General features: G+C 39.5%; 1 pseudogene; it reads right to left on the reverse strand.

Annotated features, from left to right (window-relative positions):
- Positions 1-2,019: 2,019 nt before the first annotated feature.
- LOC100065708 (rho GTPase-activating protein 42-like) lies at positions 2,020-7,828 on the reverse strand (annotated as a pseudogene).
- Positions 7,829-12,481: the final 4,653 nt, after the last annotated feature.

Below are 12,481 nucleotides of genomic sequence, written 5' to 3' on the forward strand. Positions count from 1 at the left end.
AGTTTTAAGAGCTCTCAGAGTTTAAATGAAAGGAGAGAATCTTGAGTACAAGGATAACAGTACCTTAAAGATTTTACTCTACCTGATGGTGAAAGGAAGCAGAATATACCACTCCAAAACATGCCTCTTTGGCATAAGGATTATTTCGAGTTGGTTAGTTTTAAGAAACTGCAGACACAGGAAAAGCTCTGAAAACCAGTAGAAATTACCCTTAGGAAAAACTTACATTTATAAAGGAAATCTCCATTTGTAAGAGTTATCTCCCTCTCTGTACCAGAAAAAGGAGGATGACTAAATACCTAGAAACAGATCAATGGAAATGGATTTAAATCTGCCTAACAACCACATCCTCGTTTACTGTGCTTTGCCTGATAACTTCCCATAACTGCTCCCTCAACCCCCAACCTCTTTTGTCTCTAGCTGAAGATGGTATTTAAAGTGGTGGCTTGGGTCCTGTTCTGGAGTAACTCAGTTTTCCTGGGTATCTCCCATGCATAGTGGTCGTATACATGTTATTAAAATTGTGTTTGTTTTTCTCCTGTAAAGCTCTCTTTTATTACAAGGAGTCAGCCAAACATCTAGTAATTACATAGTAATTATTCATTAAGTATTTTTAAGTAAATGGATGAACGAATGAATGAATATTTATTTCAAAAGCTTGACAGTATTACTAAAGTTGATAAAGAACAACCTGAAAACTCAGAAACAAACCACTCTATAATATTTTTATTCATTTTTTCATTCAACTGCTCAGAGATAAAACTGAAAAATAAAATACTTGGCATGTATACTCAATGAACTTAAAGGTTAGTACATGGAGACAAACTTATAAGTACCATAAATCTCAAGAAAAGGATTCAAGGTGATGTCTGACCTGACCCTTAATAAATGAACACCAGGCAAAGCAAGGAAGGGAAGAAGCTTGCTTTCTTTCTTTTTTGCTAATAAGAGGTCCATGAATGATCTCCAAGCCATCACTAACATACTTTCTGTCCCCTCTATTGTAATTTGAGCCTGTGTCAGTTTTCTTCCCCACTGTGATTGGTGTATGGTACCATGTATTCTAAAAGTTGTTAATTTTTAATGAATGTTGGTATGAGAAATACTCCATGTTATGAACAACACAACAAATTTTTCACCAGAGCAACTGGTACTCATTTTAGTCATATGCTGTATGATTAAGCAAGGACCCAATTCCTGTGGGATGTCTGTAGGGATGTCGTTAGCTGCTGTTTATTGGATGTGTGGGATGGCATTGAGCACCATAAATATTCAGTCACCTATTGCGAAACTCCAAATACGCGTTCCTGCCCGAGTGACAGCAGTAGTAGAATGCCAGGGAAAACAGGAGGGAGAAAATAACATTGCAAAATGTGCAGTCTCAAAACGCCAATATTATTTAGTCAGATAGGCTATAGTACACAAAATAATGTATGATAGCTATTTTCAGTACTTATACAAAAGAATAATTGTAATAATATACCACAAAGTCAAGAATCAGAAATGTCATTATTTGTCTTCCTGGTACAGCAAGAAAGACACACTTTACAAATAGAGATTTCCCTTACAAATGTAAATATCTTGTACATGGGTAACTTCTTTATACACATATTTTTATATTTTATATTTGTGCATACCTATATATAGATATATATAAAAGCAGTATATTTTTAAGAAAAAATAATAAACGAACAATTTAAATTACATCTTTACGTAATGATATCAAGGTTTCTCAGAGAATGCCAGACATTAAAGGACAGATCTCAAATCCTTATAGCAGATTTCCAGTTTCAAAATTTCTGGGATATACTCCTTAACACAATATTTGAGATTCTAAAATTGTTATGGAAGAGACATTGCGGAGAGTTACTTATCAAAAAAAAAAAGCAATATTTTTAAATAAGAAACCTGCCCCAAACTACATAAAAACAATGGCAAACAGCTACATAGTCTGCTGGTGTAGAACTTGATAGAAATTGACTCTTTTCGTTGAGTGGGCTCATCTCCATATCTGTGTCAGATAAAATCATAGCACTTATCACTTGTTACCATGGATACCATGAAGATACTGCTATCCACTAAATAGTATTAGAGGAAGACAGCATAATTTTCTGGGACTAGTCCTGTTTTGCCTTCTTAAAATACCTTCGAGTCTCCTGGTTCCACTGACGGGCACACGTTAGGAAACATCGCCCCCTGCGGGAAGGAGAGCTCTGGCTGTGCTCTGCTTTGCAGGCGTACGTGGCTTTCACTTGCCGCCGCCCGGAAGAAACTGGCTGAAGGGAACCACTGTTTCAAAGAGTTGCGCTTTCGTTGCTACAATGGAGCCAAGGCGCTGGTAGCCATTGCTTAAGACAGTGTTTAGCTTTAATCTCCCGCACATTTTTGGAGGCTGGCCTGGGTTTGGTGGGGCTTTGGGTGTCTCTTTGGAACCTATGGAAGTTAAGCTTTGAATGGATCCACTGTAGCTCTTGCTTCCTTTAGCAGCAGAGAGGGATCAGAGAGAGGAAGCTGAGGCTCTTTTCGGTCCTGAAAGTCCATAGGGCCCTTTCTTGGTCAGGTCTGTGGGTGGGGAAACATATCCTGGGCTAGTGAGGGAGGCAACCGTATGGTAATCTGATTCTGCATCTGTTTTGGTTACATCTGCTCTAGAACTTGATTCAGGACTAGTCCACAGACCAAGACTCTTCCGTCCATTGGGAGGTGATGGGGATGCAATGACGGAATCCCTCCAGATTTTTCCCTGGGCTGGCAGGAAGCTGACATTGTAGTGCTGTTTTGTTCGGAGGAGTGAGAGAAGAGTGATTCGCTCCCTGTGGGTGTGCTGTCTGGGCTGCCGCTATAGGAGTCCCTATAGTGTTCTGCCAGGCATGGAGTATACCTCCTTCTGGGCTTCCGGGAGCCTGTGGAGAGGCAGGCTGCTCCTGTCCTTCAGGATGCATATCAAGACTGAAGCTGAGGAAGAGCAATGCTTGGGTCTGCGGCAGTATGAAAAATCTTTTCATAGTGTTCTACCAGAATTTCAACCACCATATTCTGACATTTAATATTCATTATGGCAGCCACAGTTTCTTCCTGTGCTCTCAATTAGAGTTGGGCCGAATGTGAAACCAAGGTTTGAGACAGTCATAAGATTTTATTGGCTGTGTAGTGATACTTTGACCAGGTGCTTTATTAAGATTTCCAGCATCTCTCTGTTTTTCTCTGGCAATTGTGCACCAATGCATCCACCTGGAAGTTCTGGTCATCGGAGTTAACAGCAACAATCAAATCTTTGTGTAAGTTGTAAGTCATCAGTGGTTCTGCAAGGCACCTGAGGTCATTTTTCAGCCGACTTGTTATTGTCTTATTATCTCATAGTTCAATATCAATGTCAATATCAGGAGGGGATTTTGAAGAAGATGTGGTATTCGTGAGTCTCTGAACTTCGGAGTTCACGCCTCCTATTCGTTACAGGCCTAAAACGGTGATGCCTCTTGTTTCCACAGCTTGAATGCATTTTCTTACAAAGTTGAACCCTGCTTCATTTAGGTACATTTCTTCTTTCTTGCTGGTAATGGCAGGCAGGGTGTGAATCAATTCCTTCCCATCCATGACTTTAAGCCAGGATTTCCGATTAGCTTCTGAGACGGCCTGCAATGTGGTGCTCCCATGCCTGTCAACTACTTCCATGTCAAAGCAGAATCATTTGTCAATTGAGTCTGTCCTTAGTTGGATACCAGACTTTAATTTAGACATTTCTGGTGAGCTGGTAATAAGGCCATTCACTTCCCCACTGGATTGCATTTCTGAAATGCTCTTTGTAAATGTTTTACCTCCCTTATCGTGTGTACAATAATGTTTAATCCATGTAAAATGAAGCGGTCATTTCTCCTGGATGTAAAGATAGCCTTCCATCATTCCCTGGCTGGGGGGTCTGGAATCTTGGCTGGCAGATTTCATCCTTTGCTGTCAACCACTCTACCTCTTGCCAAGTATTTTCAAAATTATTGCTTGTATTCTGCAAGTTGAACTGCAGCCGTTGTTTATACGGTGCAAATTCCTGGGCAAATTTGTCTCTCTTGCAGTAAAAGGTAAATAAACTGCAAAGGAATGACAAAAGCGGTTCAATGAATTCAAACCTCTTTTTTTCTCGAACCTCTTGAATTTTAAAGACATATTCTAGTGATGCTTCTTAGAAGTTTTGATATTCTTGGTCAATCTATGTATCTGCCTCTTGTAAGGGAGACTCCTTTTTCTTTGCAGACAAATTTAAATGTTTGTCAAGAATAGAATAGTATTTTTCACTCTCCTTGTCAAACTTCTTCTTTCTACCTTTTGCTGCACTCATCTGTTCCTTTTGAAATTTCTCAAGTGACAATTCATACATCATTAGCACTTTGAATCAGTCTTCTTCTACAAAGAGTAACTTCTACTTGGTTTTCAGAGCTTTTCCTGTGCCTGTTATTTCTTAAAAGCAACCAGCCAAAATAATCCTTATGTCAAACAGGCACATTTTGGGGTCAGAAATTCTGCTCCCCTACACTTATTTACTCCTCTCTGTAAAAGTCTAGGGCAAAACCACACCACTCAGACACTGATTTTCAGATCGCCCTGTTGCAATAGCCTGGAAAAAATCAATTCCCTTACTTGTTTGGTTTGTGCCAAAAAGATATTCCTTTATGTATTAACCAAATAGTTACTGAGTACCTATTCCCTGCTGAGCTCTGTTCGAAGTTCTGAGAATTTAGTAATAAACAAAACAGAAATCTCAAGGAGCTTATATTCTGGTATGAGGTGAAAAAAGATAATAAGACTAGCAGCAAAAAATTATTTATGTGTCAGGTGGTGATGAGTGTTATGAAGGAACAATATAGCCAGGTAAGGGATAGGGGCAATAGGAAATGCTATGTGAAGGTGCTAATATGTAGGGTGGTCAAGGTGGCCTGAATGACTGCAGAGACTGCCATCATGTGGCCGGCTGGGGAAGTTGCATTCTAGACAGAAGGAAAGGTAAGTGCAAAGATGGGAGTGTGACTGGTACAGAAACAAAAGAGGGCAGTGGGACTGGAAGTGCAGGGGTGAGGAGGAGAGGTGGGAAATAAGATAAAACAAATAGAGGCCTATAGCTGCTAGGACCCTGGGATAGAGGGGAAGGCATTGGCGGGTTTAAACACAGGAATAATAAATGTTCACTTAAGTTGTAAAGATTTTTGTTCCTACTTTCTAGAGACTATTATAAGCAAGAAGAGAAGAAGGGAGACTAGTTCAGATTCATTTGCTGTGATCAACAGGGGGAGAAATGGGAAAGGGGAGCAAATGATTGCACCTTTCTTAGATTTTAGAGGTGAAGATGCTGAGAAGTGGTCAGACTCCTAATATATCCCCAAAGTGGAGCCCACAGGGCAGCTGTTGGATTAGACGTGTGATTTCAGAGGAAGAGAAAAGGAGAAAGGTCTATGATAACTCCAAGTTAATTTTTTCTTCATTTTTTTTTAGTTAACATTTGCAGAGATGGGAAATAATGGAGAGAAAAATATTAGGGTGGGTTGGGAGTAAAAGTCGAGAGTCATTTTTGGGACACATTCAGTTTTGAGATACATCTTTGACGTCTAAGTAGATATGTCAAATGTAAGGTTGGATATATAAGTCTGGGGGGTGGAGAGTGGAGATACAAATTAGGTGGTAGTAAGTGAAGCAATATTATTTAATGCCGTGGGATTCAAAAATAGCCCCCCTCCAAGAGACTCATAGAGAATGGAACAGGTCAGAAGACTAAGTCCTCATAGTCATAAGCTTAGAGGTAGAACAGGCCAGTGGCCTTCAAATTGTGTTTCCCTGGGTCCCACGAAAGGATTTGAAACAACTAGATATCCCTTTGCATATTTTTAAATTGACACTAAAATTTTTCATTATGAATCTAAGTTGTTTTAAGGAATATAATTTTACTGTATTATAAATATTGAAATATTTCAAGTTTAAAATAACACTGTTCTATCGCCTTTTAAATATGCTTAGTGATTCTAAGACCACATACTTTGATGGTTACCCTTGTTCATCTAAAAATACCTGAGCAAGACTTCCTTAACAGTCAGAAATTTTACATTTTGTCTTTTGAACTAATATTTCTGTAATACTTCTTTTGCAAAATATATCCAATATGCTATTATGCTTGAAAAAGTTTTGTCTCCCCAAAGCCCCAGCACATAGCTGTATATCCTAGTTGTAAGTCAATCCAGTTCTGCTATGTGGGACACTGCCATAGCATGGCTTGATGAGCAGTGTGTAGGTCCATGCCCAGGATCCAAAACAGCAAACTCCAGGCTGCCAAAGTGGAGCGTGCGAACTTAACCTCCTGCCCATAAGGCTTGCCCCTTGAAAAAGTTTTAAAGCTTACTCACTAAAATATTTCTCTGACAAAAATACATCTGTGTATACTTTTAAATGTAAGTTTGTAATGTCCTAAAATCATCGAGATGTAAGACTTCTGTGTAAAAATTTCCCTAAGATCCTAAGTGTGAAAATTATTTTTGATTGTAATAATACAATAATATTATAATTATTAGTAGCACATTATATATAAACACAGAAATATGAATTTTGATTATAAAGATAATAATGAGATAGTTTAGCATCAATTCTTTTAAAATTTTTCATTATATTTGTGTGTATGTATAAACACTCCAAAAAACCTTACTCGCATAAGTAGATGGGAATTGATAGTCACTAGATTTTAAAACTCCTAAGTTTAATGCCCAAAACATATAGTGATCTATAGTCAAAGCTTGTTTTTGACTGTCAGATGTGAGATCCCTGAATATCACAGACACAACTTGTTGATAAGAAAAAGGTGAGATTATTCTTTAGTTTGGTAAGAGAGAAAACTTCCCAGTCAGAACTTTAGGAGTGTTACATAATTGTGGTGGAAAAATACAGCCAGATTTTATTGAGAATTTGAAGTTTTGTTTGAGGCAAAAGTTGTAATAGTGATCTGTCTTAGTCTGGAAGATCTGCTGAAACCTGTCCACTATGGGTGACCATGTTGGCATTTGAAATACTTGTAGATTCCAGAATCACAGCAACATGCTCCCACTACAGTATGACAGGCTTCAGATGGGTGTTGTGGTTCCCTGACCAGGAAATGAACCCAGGCCACAAGAGAGAGCACTGAATCTTAACCACTAGACCACCAATGCTGGCTATAGATCTTCACACCCCTATTAGATACTCATTATTTACAGATTCTGTATTTGCGAATTCACCTACTTGCTAAAATTTACTTGTAACTCCAAAATCAACACCCGTGGTGCTTTCTCAGTCGTTTGCAGACTTGCAGAGTAGTGAAAATTTTGAGTCACTTCATGTGTACATTCTCAGTTGAGGTGAAACAAGGCAGCCCTCTGCCTTCTTGTTTCAGCTCTCATGCAATAAACAAGTGTTCTTTTCACAGTCTACTTAGTGTCACTTTTTTTTGCATTATTATGCTTTATGTTGGTTATTTCACTGTTTAAAATGCCCTGCAAGTGCACCATACACACACACACACACACACACACACACATGTATAAGCATATATAAACATACATACACTCTTTGGAATGTTCTAGTAGACATGAAAAAACTGATAATGATTGAGAGAAGGGAGCTATTTAAGGAGGATAGTCTATAATTTAATGAGATGTTGGAATCCAATGCACAAATTGAGGTGCTATTATTAGATTGTGGCAGTCAGCCCATCCATTGCGACGTGAGGAAAGACAAAATGTATACGTACCGAAGCAAGTGAGTTGGTAGACATGTAAACGGAAGCATCTGGAAGTTTGCCAATTCCTCTATTAATGAAAAGCATGGTTGGTAACTGAGAGTGAGGAGAGAGAAGAGATTGTAGGGTTTGAGGACGGAGGAGCAGAAGAGGAAGAGTCCCATGATAGAGTGAATCTCCCAGGGAAGGAGAGTGGGGTTGCCTGGCAGGACCAAAGACCCTTTGAGGTTTGTAATCATGAATTTAAAGTGAGTCCAGTCAGCATTTTTATGGCTTTTCTCAATCCACTTTCAGTTTTTCAGGTGTAGGCAAGAAATATGTGTAGAGTTGCATTTAACCATGTTGAAATTTTGCTGGAAGGAAGATTGTTAAAGCTAAAATTTAAATATATTTTTAGAATTTTAGAATTGGAAGAAACTTTAGAAGTTTTTTATTACCTTTGGGAGAAAAAGTATTTCAGAACACAGATTTTGAAGCTAGGTGAACTTGCTTCCAAATGCCAGATGCATCTATGATTAGACTTAGCAAATTACTTTTTTAAAAAACAGTAAATTGGAAACAATAACATTTTTCTTTCAGAGTAGCTTAAAGATTAAAATAAAACAAAGAAAAATATAAAGAAACCAGCTATTACAGGGCCAGGTACATATCTGCTGTTCAAGGTATGTTCATTTACTTCTTCCCTTGTCTGCATTTAAATATGATAGACTGAGGATGTTTAGAAACATTTTTAGAGTCTCAAAAATATTTACAGCTCTTTTTCTCTGCTTCTGTTGATTGTTTTTAAATTCTTCAATGGCCTAGGCAAAAGAGAAACTTTAGTAGAAAAAGTTGAAGTTTCTCACCTTCTTAATCAGACAAAATTTGCCTTTCCTTTAGGCCAGAGAGTGAGAATAATGTCGCTTTTGTGATTTGTTCATTTGCATTTTGCTCATTACTCTCTTCTTCACCAATATTTGATATAAAGCAAAAAGCTTTCTCTGAGGCAGTTTACTGTCAACAGAGGAAATGACAACTCGTAAGCTTCTTCAGGAAAAGAGTACAATTCTTCAGAGAATGTTACATGGCACCTGAGTTAACTTTAGAATCAATGCATTAGCATAGGGCTTTGACATATTTAACCAATCCCCTTTTGGTGATCATACTTTTCTAGAGAGAAGTCCATGTGGCTCCCAGTGCAGGTTCAGCTCTGCTGACAGTCTCACGGGTCCGACGTTCAATGGGTGCAACTTTCAAACCTTAGGCTTGAGGTTTTAAAATTGCTCCACTTCCATAGTCTGGACACATAAATAAGACCATCACCCATCCTGTTAGTTCTTTTCTGCTGCTGTACCTCCATTCTATGCAGGCTCCTACTTTGTTCTAAAATTAGCTCACCTCAGATGTGGCAAGGCAGCTCTGGCCTTTCCTTTCTGAGACCACCTCTTGAGAAAGCGTTACTAGTCAGTCAAGGCCTGGGCACTGTCATCTCATTCAGGCAGTTCTTTCTCCCTCCTCCACCTCCAGCACCCAATACAGCAGTTATGGTAACATTATTTTAGTGACAACATACTGTGTACAAGTCACCATACTAAGCACTTTTCCTGGTCATCTGTTTATCCCCATGATAAAGGCTACTATTATAACACTTTTACAAACATAGATACTGAAAGGAAAGTTAATTTGTCCCTGCCCTCTTGAAGCTAAATTCTAGCAGCAGAGACGATTATTAAATAGCTAATTGCAAAATTAATTACAAAATGACACTAGTGATAAGTGCCCTGACAAGGCCCGATACACTAGGAATGTATCATACACGGTAGACTGACTGGTTCTGGGGAGTCTGGGAAGTCAGGGAGAGCTTCCTGGAGGAAATGTTATTTCAGCTAAATTCCAAAGGATGAACTAAAATTAACTGCAGTGATGGGGAAGGAGGAGAAGTGTGGTCATTTCAGAAGAAGAAACATCTCTTCTGAAGACATCGCGGAAAGGACTGACATAAACGCAGAGGGACTGGAGTGCCGAGAGGGAAGAGTGGTGGGAGATGAGGCTGAAGGGCAGATGCCAGATCATGCAGGACAGTCAGGCCACCCTAGAACTTTGTTATTCATCCTGAGAGCAAGGGGAAGCCTCTCTGAGTGATTTGGGGAGAATGAAGTGGGGTAGCTAGAGCGACAGCAGGGAGAGTGTTAGGAAGCCATGGCAGTATTCCACGATGATGAGAGATGATGGCAGCATGGATTACCATGGTGGCAGACAGGAAGGAAAAAGCGAATGAGTTTGAGAGCAATTTGGTAGAGGAATCAACTGGCTGTCATGGCTGAATTAGCTATAGAGGTGAGGGTGGTGAGGGAACGCCAGGCAGCTAGATGGAGTGCTCTAATGGCACGCCTTTAATAAACCAGAAAAGCTATGTTTGTTTACCCTGTGGGATATAGGGGACGCATTTTAGAATGATTACCTGTTATAGTGTTTTAAAAATATTCCTACTGGGGCTGGCCCCGTGGCCGAGCGGTTAAGTTCGCGCGCTCCTCTGCAGGCGGCCCAGTGTTTCGTTGGTTCGAATCCGGGGCACGGACATGGCACTGCTCATCAAACCACGCTGAGGCAGCGTCCCACATGCCACAACTAGAAGGACCCACATCGAAGAATATACAACTATGTACCGGGGGGCTTTGGGGAGAAAAAGGAAAAAATAAAATCTTTAAAAAAAAAAAAAAATTTCCTACCTCAGGACAGGTTTCAGGGGTTTGAAAGTATCTTTCCATGGTACACCTCTGTCACCTGCGATTGGGAAACAGAGGGCAGGCCTAGGCCGACAGGCTGAGGATGGAAACTCAGCCATTGGGAGGACTGAGCTCATTTAGGTGGCAAAAAAGTCAAAGATCAAGACCAGGGGTTTAAAATTTGACAATGTGCTATAGGTATTGACTAATTTATTTAGAACTCTGTATTATTGGCAACTTTGGATAATATATGTTATTTGTGAATGTTATAATAACATGATAATTACTACATTGTCTACTTCTACCAGGTATATCTGTCACCTGATTTTATCAAGCCTTAGGCTAACCCCCCGGGTTAATGTTCTGAGTGATCAAGTGACCGTTTCAAAGTTAGAAAGGTGGTGAGTGGCAGAGACCAGATATGACTAGGTGTGTGTTGCCCCTCAGCCTGCCTCTAAGTTGCTCTGCAGCACACCAAAGCATGAAGGGAGAGCCCGTGAGAAAGTGCCTCTCTCCCTTCTCACTGCTGCCTGTTATAATTCAGAACTGTCTTCACTGTGACCCAAGGCTAGCTAAACATGAGGATCAGATTTTCAAGGGATTAGAAATCATCTTCTTTCCCTTTTAATTAGAGTTTCATATTCTGATTTGTCTCAGAGAAAAGGGATTAGGTGAGTCCGTTTCTGTCTATTATAAAAAGGTCTGTACAGCGAGGAGTGGGTGTCAGTAGATGTGTTTGAGACAACTATGGTTGAAAAAGCTGGGTGCGCTTTGGGCAGATAGATAGGACCTGTAGAAAATATGAGGTGTCATATAAAAAGTACCTGACACTAGTTTTATGCTTTCATAAGTACCAAATGAAAGCACAAGTTATGGTTTGTTTTACAGTTAGTCTCTCAAAATAAATCTATTGTTCACCTTAAAAGAAAAATCTTTAGCTTCTTTTCAGATACGGAACACTGAGATTCTTTCCCCATATTGTATCAGTGTCCAGATGTCCATAACTTCCAAATCCCTTTTTAGTGTTTCTTCATGAAGATTTTCCTCCTCCAAGAAGACTGGCCAGATATTTCTAGTTTTAAAGGTTCCTTTAGCTCAGGAGATTCTAAGCAGCCAGGCATATTTGTGAATCTACAATTTATGGTGTGACTGTCCAATATGTTTTTATAGTTTGCTTTTTTTTATGTGAAAACTGCAGTCCAATCCTGTCTTTAGGTTCAAGTCTGTTGAACCCACTTTTGCTCACTCCTCCCCCCTAAGCTGTCTGGATGTCTAGATAATGGGTGCAAAGAGACGACGGTAAAAGTTGAACCACTTTTCCTGCCCTTCATTAAACTTTTTCTTGAGCTGTGTGTGGCCCCGCAGGTAGTGAGTTCCATCTGTGTGTCACCATCTTCACCTACAGAGAAGTAGCATTCAAATGTTCCGAGTGAAGAAGTACCTTCAGAGAAGCTGTAAAAATGTGTAGCTAAAAAAAATTAAGAAGCTTATTTTTGGAGCCCAGCAGCACTCTCCATAAACTGTCACCTTACCTCATTCTCCACTAAATGAAGCCTTTCAGAGAAGCTAATAGAGAAAGCCATCCAACTAAATAGCTCATAATCAAAACCCCAAATAAAGGTTCCTAATATGATTTTCTCCAACCTACCTTTATTTAGTGTGTGATTGGGTCAGAGATCTTTATAATGAGGAAACTAAATCCATTTGGAGTTTCCACATACGCCATTAGAATCACAGAATTTCAGAGCTGGAAGAGCAAAAGCTGAGAAAACTAAAAATTAGGTCACTCTTTTAACATGAATCCATCAGCAGTACTGGACTCTGTTTACCCTTGAGGAATATTCTAGGCTCACTTAGGTGACTCACAACTTGAGTTAAGATGCAGAGAGAGATTAATACAATAAGACTACACGACGAAGATGATTGGTGTTAGAAAGAGAAACACTGGACCTTCAACATTGGGGAGGACCTTATTGCAAATAAGCTGTGGCAAACTAGTTTTCTAATTCCCCCAACGCTGTCCAGGAAGAAATTT

This window comes from Equus caballus, chromosome 8 (assembly GCF_041296265.1).
Source record: "Equus caballus isolate H_3958 breed thoroughbred chromosome 8, TB-T2T, whole genome shotgun sequence".
Taxonomy (NCBI): Eukaryota; Metazoa; Chordata; class Mammalia; order Perissodactyla; family Equidae; genus Equus; species Equus caballus.